This window comes from Suncus etruscus, chromosome 4 (genome assembly GCF_024139225.1).
Source record: "Suncus etruscus isolate mSunEtr1 chromosome 4, mSunEtr1.pri.cur, whole genome shotgun sequence".
In the NCBI taxonomy this organism is placed as follows: Eukaryota; Metazoa; Chordata; class Mammalia; order Eulipotyphla; family Soricidae; genus Suncus; species Suncus etruscus.
Window position 1 is genome coordinate 137,447,988 of NC_064851.1, and position 8,464 is coordinate 137,456,451.

At 42.9% G+C, this 8,464-nt stretch overlaps 1 non-coding gene across 1 annotated transcript; it reads right to left on the reverse strand.

Annotated features, from left to right (window-relative positions):
* Positions 1-5,226: 5,226 nt before the first annotated feature.
* LOC126007450 (U6 spliceosomal RNA) lies at positions 5,227-5,330 on the reverse strand. The gene has a single exon (XR_007495022.1). It is a non-coding gene; the product is annotated as a U6 spliceosomal RNA (small nuclear RNA).
* Positions 5,331-8,464: the final 3,134 nt, after the last annotated feature.

An 8,464-nucleotide genomic window follows, 5' to 3' on the forward strand; every position in this document is an offset into this window, starting at 1 on the left:
CTATCTCTCTCTTTATTTTTGACCATTATTAGAAATCAGGCCTTAGTAATTCTTTCTAACAAAGAAGCACAGTACAAATCCCGCCAAAAGTCTCCCACTGACCAGCCCTCTGTGATCTCTGCTACCTTGGCGCCAAGATCATGTTTTTTCCAAAACTTAGCTCATAAGTTTTGCTCATAAAGCAATTTTCAGTTTTCCCCAAAACTCTAAAACATTTCTCTCTCTTCCCACTTCCCTAAAAATTACCTGTTTTCTCCTGCTTACCCAAAACAAAGCAAACCCACAACAAAACTGCCTTTCAACTTCAGTATCGGTTCTTTAATATGCAAATTTTAGCCATGGTCTTTCATTGTTTCCCTAACCATCTCCCACCTTCTTTGATCTCAAAAATTACACCCCAAATTCCAAAGCTCAACCTTTAAAAGTTACCCAGCTCAAAAAATAAATTTGTCTTCGTCTTTCTAGACGCAAGTCCCCATGCATTCTGTGTGGTCTCATTTATTTCATATTTCATAATCCATTATTCCATATTCGCCTCTTCGTGCTCCCGCTTGACTCTCAGTGGGAAAATGAACTCACTAAGGTTATGCTTAGGAACTTTTTATCTCATCAGGATAAAGGGTCCACAGCACTAAATAATATGCTTTTATTAATAATAATAATAATAACAACGACAATTATATAAATGTATGATTCATGAGTTGTGACAAATGTAAAATGTCAACAATTGGGGAAACAGTACGTGAAAAAGTACTATGTAATAATGGGGGAGGGTAGAGGTGGGATTCCAGCTAATACAATTAAAAGTGGAAGTTCTCTGTTTCTAATTTCATCTCCCAGGTAGACCGGTCTATATTCTTTTTACTACATAGGTGAGCTAAAGCTATGGGTACATCTGTGAATCTTAGCTTTTATTGGTTTCATGTTAAAATGCCAGCATTTTCTATATCTTTGAGAATTCTTCTTGGGGTTATGTGGGTGAAGGATTCTGGCTCACACCCAGTGATAGTTGGAAGCTACTTCTAGCTCCTGAGCAATGCTCAGAGACCATAGAGAGCCTGGGATCGAATTCAGGTAGGCTGCATGCAAGGAAAGCACCTTAACTCCTGTACTCTCATCTCTTTTAAGACAATTGATTAAGTTGTGTAATAGTAATTGCACATGTTCTTGCCTAAGTTAGGTATGACCCAGTCCTCCAGTTCCCATGAAGTTTGTGTTTCACTCCTATGTTTATCACAACTGTATTCACAACAGCCAGAAACAAACCAAGTGCCCAAGATCAGGTGAGTGAATAAAGAAATTGTGACACATCTACACCTGGAATACCATGCAGCTGTTAGGAAAAATGAAGTCATGAAATGTACTTAAACATGGATGGATATGGAGAGTATCATGCTGAGTGAAATGTGTCAGAGGGAGAGGAATAGACATAGAATCATAGTACACATTTGTGGGATATAAAAAAAACTAAAAAGATAGTGAGGCCAGTGTGATAGTGTGGATAGGGCATTTGCTTTGCACGCCTGAATCTCATATGGTCCCCTGAGCCCTCCAGAAATGATTCCTAAGCTCAGAGTCAGGTGTAACCCCTGAGCACCACCTGCTGTAACTAAAAAACCCTAAAAAACAGGTAGTATTGTAAAGATAATAGAGGCGAAGGCCAGGAGAGTTAGTCCATGGAAGGAAGCTTGCAACGAAGAGTGGGGAAGTACAGTTAGGGCAGAAAAGAGACCACATTGGCAATGATAGTTGGAAATGAGGATATAACCCTTTAGTAAAAATAATGCAAACCACAGTGTCTAAAAGGGAAGAAATGAGGAGGAAGGAAACAAAAGGAAAAAATGGAAGGAAATTGTTCCAAGTCAGCTCCTGAAGAGGTTGACTGATGGAGGGATGGAGGATGAGGTCTTTCCCCTCCAGCTCGGAGAACGCGTCTGTCACCCTGTTCAGCCAGCGGTTCTGAGGTGAAGTGGCAGGTAAACAGCTCGCAGACAGTCAGGCTTGTGGAAATATTAGCTTTATTCGGTGGACAAGACTGAAGTCCAAAGCCTCAGCATCAGTTCCAGCCAAAAGCCCCTCGCCTTCCACAGACCCTTGTTTTTATCCCTCAGAATCAGTACCACCTAATGGTGGGATCAGATACCACCCAATGGTGGAAGCAGAATCAGGTACCACCCTAGGGTGGGGGCAGAATGCCAGGTCACACCCTAGGGTAGGGCACAATCACCGATCAGGGTAGGGTCAGTAACATAATAATCCCATAGAATGTTTACATACACAACAGGAAATAAGAGAGAGGAGAGAGAGAGGGAAAGGAGAGAGGGAGGAAGAGAGAGAGAGGAGAGGAGAGAGAGGGAGAGAGGAGAGAGAGAGAGAGAGAGAGAGAGAGAGAGAGAGAGAGAGAGAGAGAGAGGAGAGAGAGAGAGAGAGAGAGAAGAAAAACGTCTGCCACAGAGGCAGACAGAGGGGAGGGTGGGAGGGAAACTGAGGATACTGGTGTTGGGAAGTGTGCACTGATGAAGGCATATGACTGAAAATCATGAATAACTTTGTAACTGTGTATCTGACATTAACTTAATTCAAGATTTTTTTTAAAGATTGTGCTTCATTGCCCATGCTTTCCAGTCTTTTCTCTTAGCAATGTTTTCTTAAAACACAGAAGATGTTAAAAATCTTCATCACAGGGGCCAATGACTCAATACAGGGGTAAGGCTTTGTACACAGCGGACCATAGTTAAAGCCTGGCATACCACTGAGAGTGGCCCCCCAAACCAACAAAAACACACAGATCAAGAAAACTATCCCCAAACTCTGTTGAGGTTCCAGAAAACTTTACTCATATCTCTTTTCAACTGAGTGTGAGACCTTTTCCTGATCTCTTCCCTGGCCTTTACACCCCCTGATGATTTCTAACCTATTGGGGGCATTCCACTAGCTTTGCTGACTGTTAAATTGTAGAATATTTGAACCTCACATGTTGGATTAGTATCGCATCCAAATGTCATATCCACCCAGACCCAGAACCTTATTCAAACCATATTTCAAACTAGGGTCTTTGCAAACGTAAGATGAAGTTTTATTATATCAGGGCAGTGACTAGAATCTTTATCAAGAAATCATAAGAAGTACAGAGGTGCATGGAGGATGCCATTTGAAAACAGAGGCTCTCTGCACAGCAAGCTGAATAACACCAGGAATTTCGACCCTCAGAAACCAAAAGAGATGCATGGGCAGTCTCCTTTGGGTCCCACAAAGGCCCCCATCCTGCTGACACCTTGGTTCTGGACTTTCAGCTTCCACATCACAGGAGAATAAACTCTTCTGCTGTTTTAGGTCTCTGAGATGATGGTATGGTTGTTTCTCCTACCTTGTGTCAGGTTTTTTCTTGTATCCAGTTACCCATGGTCACCTGGGGCTGGAAAATAATAAATAAAACATTTCCAGGAGAAACATTTCATAAGTTTTAATTACAAACAGTGGGGGCAGGCTTGTAGTTCTAATGGTAAAAGCACAAGCCCAGCCTAAAGCCCTAAAGCCCTGTGCTCCATCCCCAGCACCACACCCCTCAATCATACTGCTGCCTCTTCATACACAACTAAACAAAAATAAATGGAACACTGTTCTGAAGAGAGTGATGAAATCTCACACAGTCCTATCTGCTGGGATTGTGAACAATCCTTCTGTCTTGCACACTTGCATGGTTTAGTAGATTTCCTCCCCAACACCCCCTAGTTCCTTTACCTCTCAGTTATCCTATCAGTTCCTGCAATATCATGTCTCCTGTTCTAGAAGCCCAATGGATTTAGCAATTAGCACCCCTGCCTCTCATCTCATCACACAGACATTTATCATCTTTACCCTATCAAGAACCAGGTGAGTATGGGCAGGAAGATACTGAGACCAGCATAGAAAGAGATAATATAAGGGTTAAAGCACTTGCCTTGTTGCAGCAGATCCTGAGCACCATATAGAGTCCCCTGAACCTTGCCAATGGCATTAGAACACAGAATGGGGAATAGTTTTGAGCATCACTGGGTGTGTCCCTACTCCCCCATACTGAAACTAAATTCTTATCTTTTATTACAGAAAAATGGCATAACTGTTCTGTTGCTCTATGGTGTCTGGGAAACCATAAAGTGCTAGGGATTTAACCTGGTGTTCCCACATGCGAAACACACCTATCAGCCCTTAGAACCATCTCCCCAAACTCTCTCCCTTTTTAATTATCATTCGCCTGTAAATAAACCCATTAATGCAGCCTCTCCTAGGCATCTGGGACTGAAGCACCAAGACAAGGAGACTAGAGTATTTGGGAGCCGTTGTAAACTCAATGCAGGGAGGGGAAGCCTCTGAGGCAATTGTTTGTGTATGTCAATCATGGTTCTCACTATGGGGTGAGGAGATGACAGGTGTGAGGTGATGACTACAGGTTCTGCCCCAAGCACAGGTGATTTGTGCATGTTCCTTATCTTCAATCCTCCCACCTATTGTATGTACATTTAGAGCTCATGCAGAGAGGATTACAAAGATCCTTTTCCCTCCTTTTGGGTATGACCAAAAACCCCAAATAAATAAAAATTGTAAAGTATTTGTTTATCTTTCAGTTGTCCTGATATCAGAATGTATTGGTCTATAAAGAAGAGTTTATAGGGAACTCAGAGATAGCATGGAGGTAGAGCATTTGCCTTGCATGCAGGACAGTGGTTCGAATCCCAGCATCCCATATGGCCCCCTGAGCCTGCCAGAGCTATTTCTGAGCATAAAGTCAGGAGTAACCCCTGAGCACTGCTGGATGTGACCCAAAACCCAAAAAAAAAAAAAAAAAAAAGCGATTATAGAAAGACATTTTTAGAAAGTGTGTGTGTGTGGGGGGGGAATTACTGGGATTGAAGCTAGTGTTTCACGCATATGAGCTGTATCCCCTGTTCTTGGGGTGAGGGTATGTCCCACCAGTGGTGCTCAGGGCTTATTGGTGGTGTCATGGATCACACTGGGATTTTTTGCATGCAAGGCCAGTGCCTTCATCCATATGCAATACATATGATTGCATATCATATATACATAAAGATTCTTTTAAATTCCTTTTCCAGGTGGGGCACACCCAGCAGTGCTCAAAGCTTACTCCTGGCTTTGTGCTCACATACTTATGTGGTATTTGGGGAACCATGTGTAAAATAGGAGGTTGAATCAGGGTTGGCAGCATGCAAGGCAAGAGTCTTTTTTTTTTTAAATATGGAACGCTTCATGAATTTGAGTGTCATCCTTGCACAGGGGCCATGCTAATCTCTGTATTGTTCCAATTTTAGTATGTGTGTTGCCGAAGCGAGCACAAGAGTCTTTTTTTAAATCTTTATTTAAACACTGTGATTACAAATATGATTGTAGTTGTATGATTTCAGTCATGTAAAGAACACCCCCCTTCACCAGTGCAACATTCCCACCACCAATGTCCCAAATCACCCTCCTCCCCACCCCACCCCCACCTGCACTCAAGAGAGGCTTTCTACTTCCCTCATTCATTCACATTGTTAGGATAGTTCTCAATGTAGTTATTTCTCTAACAACACTCATCACTCTTTGTGGTGAGCTTCATGTCATGAGCTGCATCTTCCAGCCCTCATCTCTTTTGTCTCTGAAAATTATTGCAAGAATGTCTTTCATTTTTCTTAAAACCCATAGATGAGTGAGATCATTTTGCGTCTTTCTCTAGAAAGGCATGAGTCTTAACCTCTATAGTATTTTAAACCACCCCTTAAAGGATGGGTCTTAAAAACCAGATGATCTCTTCACTTGTTTATTTTGTTTTTGTTTTATGTTTTTGGGTTTTGTTTTGATTTGGTTTTTTTTGTTTTTTTGTTTTGTTTTGTTTTTAGTTTTTGGACCACACCCAGCAGCACTCAGGGTTTACTCCTGTCTCTGTGCTCAGAAATCGCTCCTGACAGGCTCAGGGGGCCATATTGGATGCCGGAATTCAAACCACTGTCCTTCTGCATGTAAGGCAAATGCCTTACCTCCATGCTATCTCTCCATCCCCATCTTCACTTGTTAAATATAAAGAAACAAAGCAATCGATTTGGGAGGGGAGGGTTGGGGGCCCCACCTGGCAGCGCTCAGGGGTTACTCCTTGTTCTGCACTCAGAAATTATTCCTGGCAGGATCGGGGAACCATATGGGATACCGGGAATCAAACCAGGGTCCACCTGTGTTGGCCTCATGCAAGGCAAACACCTTATTGCTGTGCTATCATTCAGGCTCCCAGGAGCAATATGTGAGTGCAGAGCCAGGAGTAAACCCTGAGTGCCTCTGGGTGTGACTCAAAAAAACAAAAATCAAAAAAAAATAAATAAAAATATAAACATTAAAAAATAATTATGTCGGGTCTGGAGAGATGGCATGGAGGTAAGGCATTTGCCTTGCATGCATAAGGATGGTGATTCAAATCCCAGCATCCCATATGGTCCCCCGAGCCTGCCAAGAGCAATTTCTGAGCATAGAGCCAGGGGTAACCCCTGAGTGCTGCTGGGTGTGACCCCAAAAAATTATGTCAGTGTCAAAGAATATGTAAATGAATGAATAAATATCTGCCACAAAAACTGATTATGGATGTAGATACTCTACTCAGACAGAGAGCACAAGGTTGGAAGGAATATAAAAGCAGGGTGTGTAAAATCAAAGGCTTCTCAGATTCCAGAAGTAATTGCTATTAAGTATGATTTGAGGTACTACATGTGTGGTGAGGAGGGTGTGGAGGGGAAATTCCTCTTGTGATAATAGCAATGTGTGTGGGGTGAGCTAAGGAGCAGAGCTGTGAGGGGTTTAAAAATGTTTCCACAACCGTAGAATCAGAATGGGGAGGGCAAATGACTTCTCAGGTACTTTCAGAGTTGAATCTACTGTGAATGAGAGCTGAGAGGGAGGGAGAGCTCTGTGGGCAGAGGGAAAGCTCCTGTGGTTGACTTCAGCGTTCTATTTTAGTATCTACTGCTGTGTAACCTCAACCTTTCATGGCTTAGCATAACGATAAACACTATTACCTCAGAGTTTCCATGAGTAAGGCCTTTGGGAGTGAACTAGCTGGATAAATCTGGCACTGGCTGGCATGAAGCTACAGTTCAAAGACTGACCAGAAATGGAGGTTCTGCCTTCTCATGGTCACTCCTCTAGAGGCAGCTATAGGTAAGAGAACTCAGTTTTTTGTCAGGTGAATCATCTTTTCCTACTGCTGGCTTCCTCAAGGACAAATGATCCTAGAGAGAGCAAGACCTCTCAGAAGTCAGTGATTTCATCAATTCCTCAGGGCCCTACTGGGTACATGGGTTACCCTACTTTGTGCCAGAGGACCCTACACAGATGCAAAGACCAAACTAGGATGTGAGGCCCTCTGGCTCCTATTCCTTCCTCAAGTTTTTTACAGAGAACAAGTATACATCTTAAGAATTGTGTCAATATCTGGAAATAATAGTCCTTGGTTCTACGTTTTCTCTCCCCCATATTCTGTCTCCTTGGCCCTTGATTATGAACTCTGCCCTGCCTTGGACCATCAACCTGACTTTCTAAACCTGTTCAGCTGCTGCAAGTCCCCCTCAGCTCTGGTTATTGGAACATCCTTCCCTTTCTTTGGTGGCCAGCTCCTCCAGGCTGTACCCCACATGCTCGCATGCACCCCTCTCCCAGGGATCATTTGGATGAACGTTTGTGATTATTGGGAAAGAATTCTCATCTGTTTCTCAGTGTGTCATAGTCACTGGAAAATCATTTCCCTTTTCATTTTTGGTTTTGTTCTAACTAACTGCTTAAATAAACCCCCCTTTCAGCCCTTTACTAAAGGAAAAATTTCCTGAACTCAAATGAAATCTCTATCTATATCTATCTATCTATCTATCTATCTATCTATATCTATCTATCTATCTATCTATCTATCTATCTATCTCTCCCTTCATTAAGAGGAAACAGAAACTCTAAACCTGGACCTCATGCATTCAAGGCATGAACTTTATCACCATTGCAGCCCTAATCCCCAATGTCAAATTTAGCGACAGAGCTACAGCCCTCTCTATTCCATGGCTCTTTCCTCTGAATCCCTGATTAAAGGCGCCTTCTCCTAATTCCCAGACTTCAGCTATTCAGATTTCTCCTCACCTTGTGCTCTTTGAGCACTAGGGCACAAAACAGCCACAGGGATCTAGGCTGTAAAGGAATGATAGCACAGCGGGTAGGGCATTTGCCTTGTACATGGCCAACCTGGGATGGACCTGGGTTCGATCTCAGGCATCCGAATATGGTCCAGCCTGCCAAGAGTAATTTCGAACTACAGAGCCAGTAGTAATTCTTCTGAGCTCTTCCAGGTGTGGCCCAATCCTCCCAAAAGAGACTGTGTGTGTGTGTGTGTGTGTGTGTGTGTGTGTGTGTGTGTGTGTGTGTATTTTCTGGGACCATAGCAGTAATGCTCAGAGTAGGGTTGCTG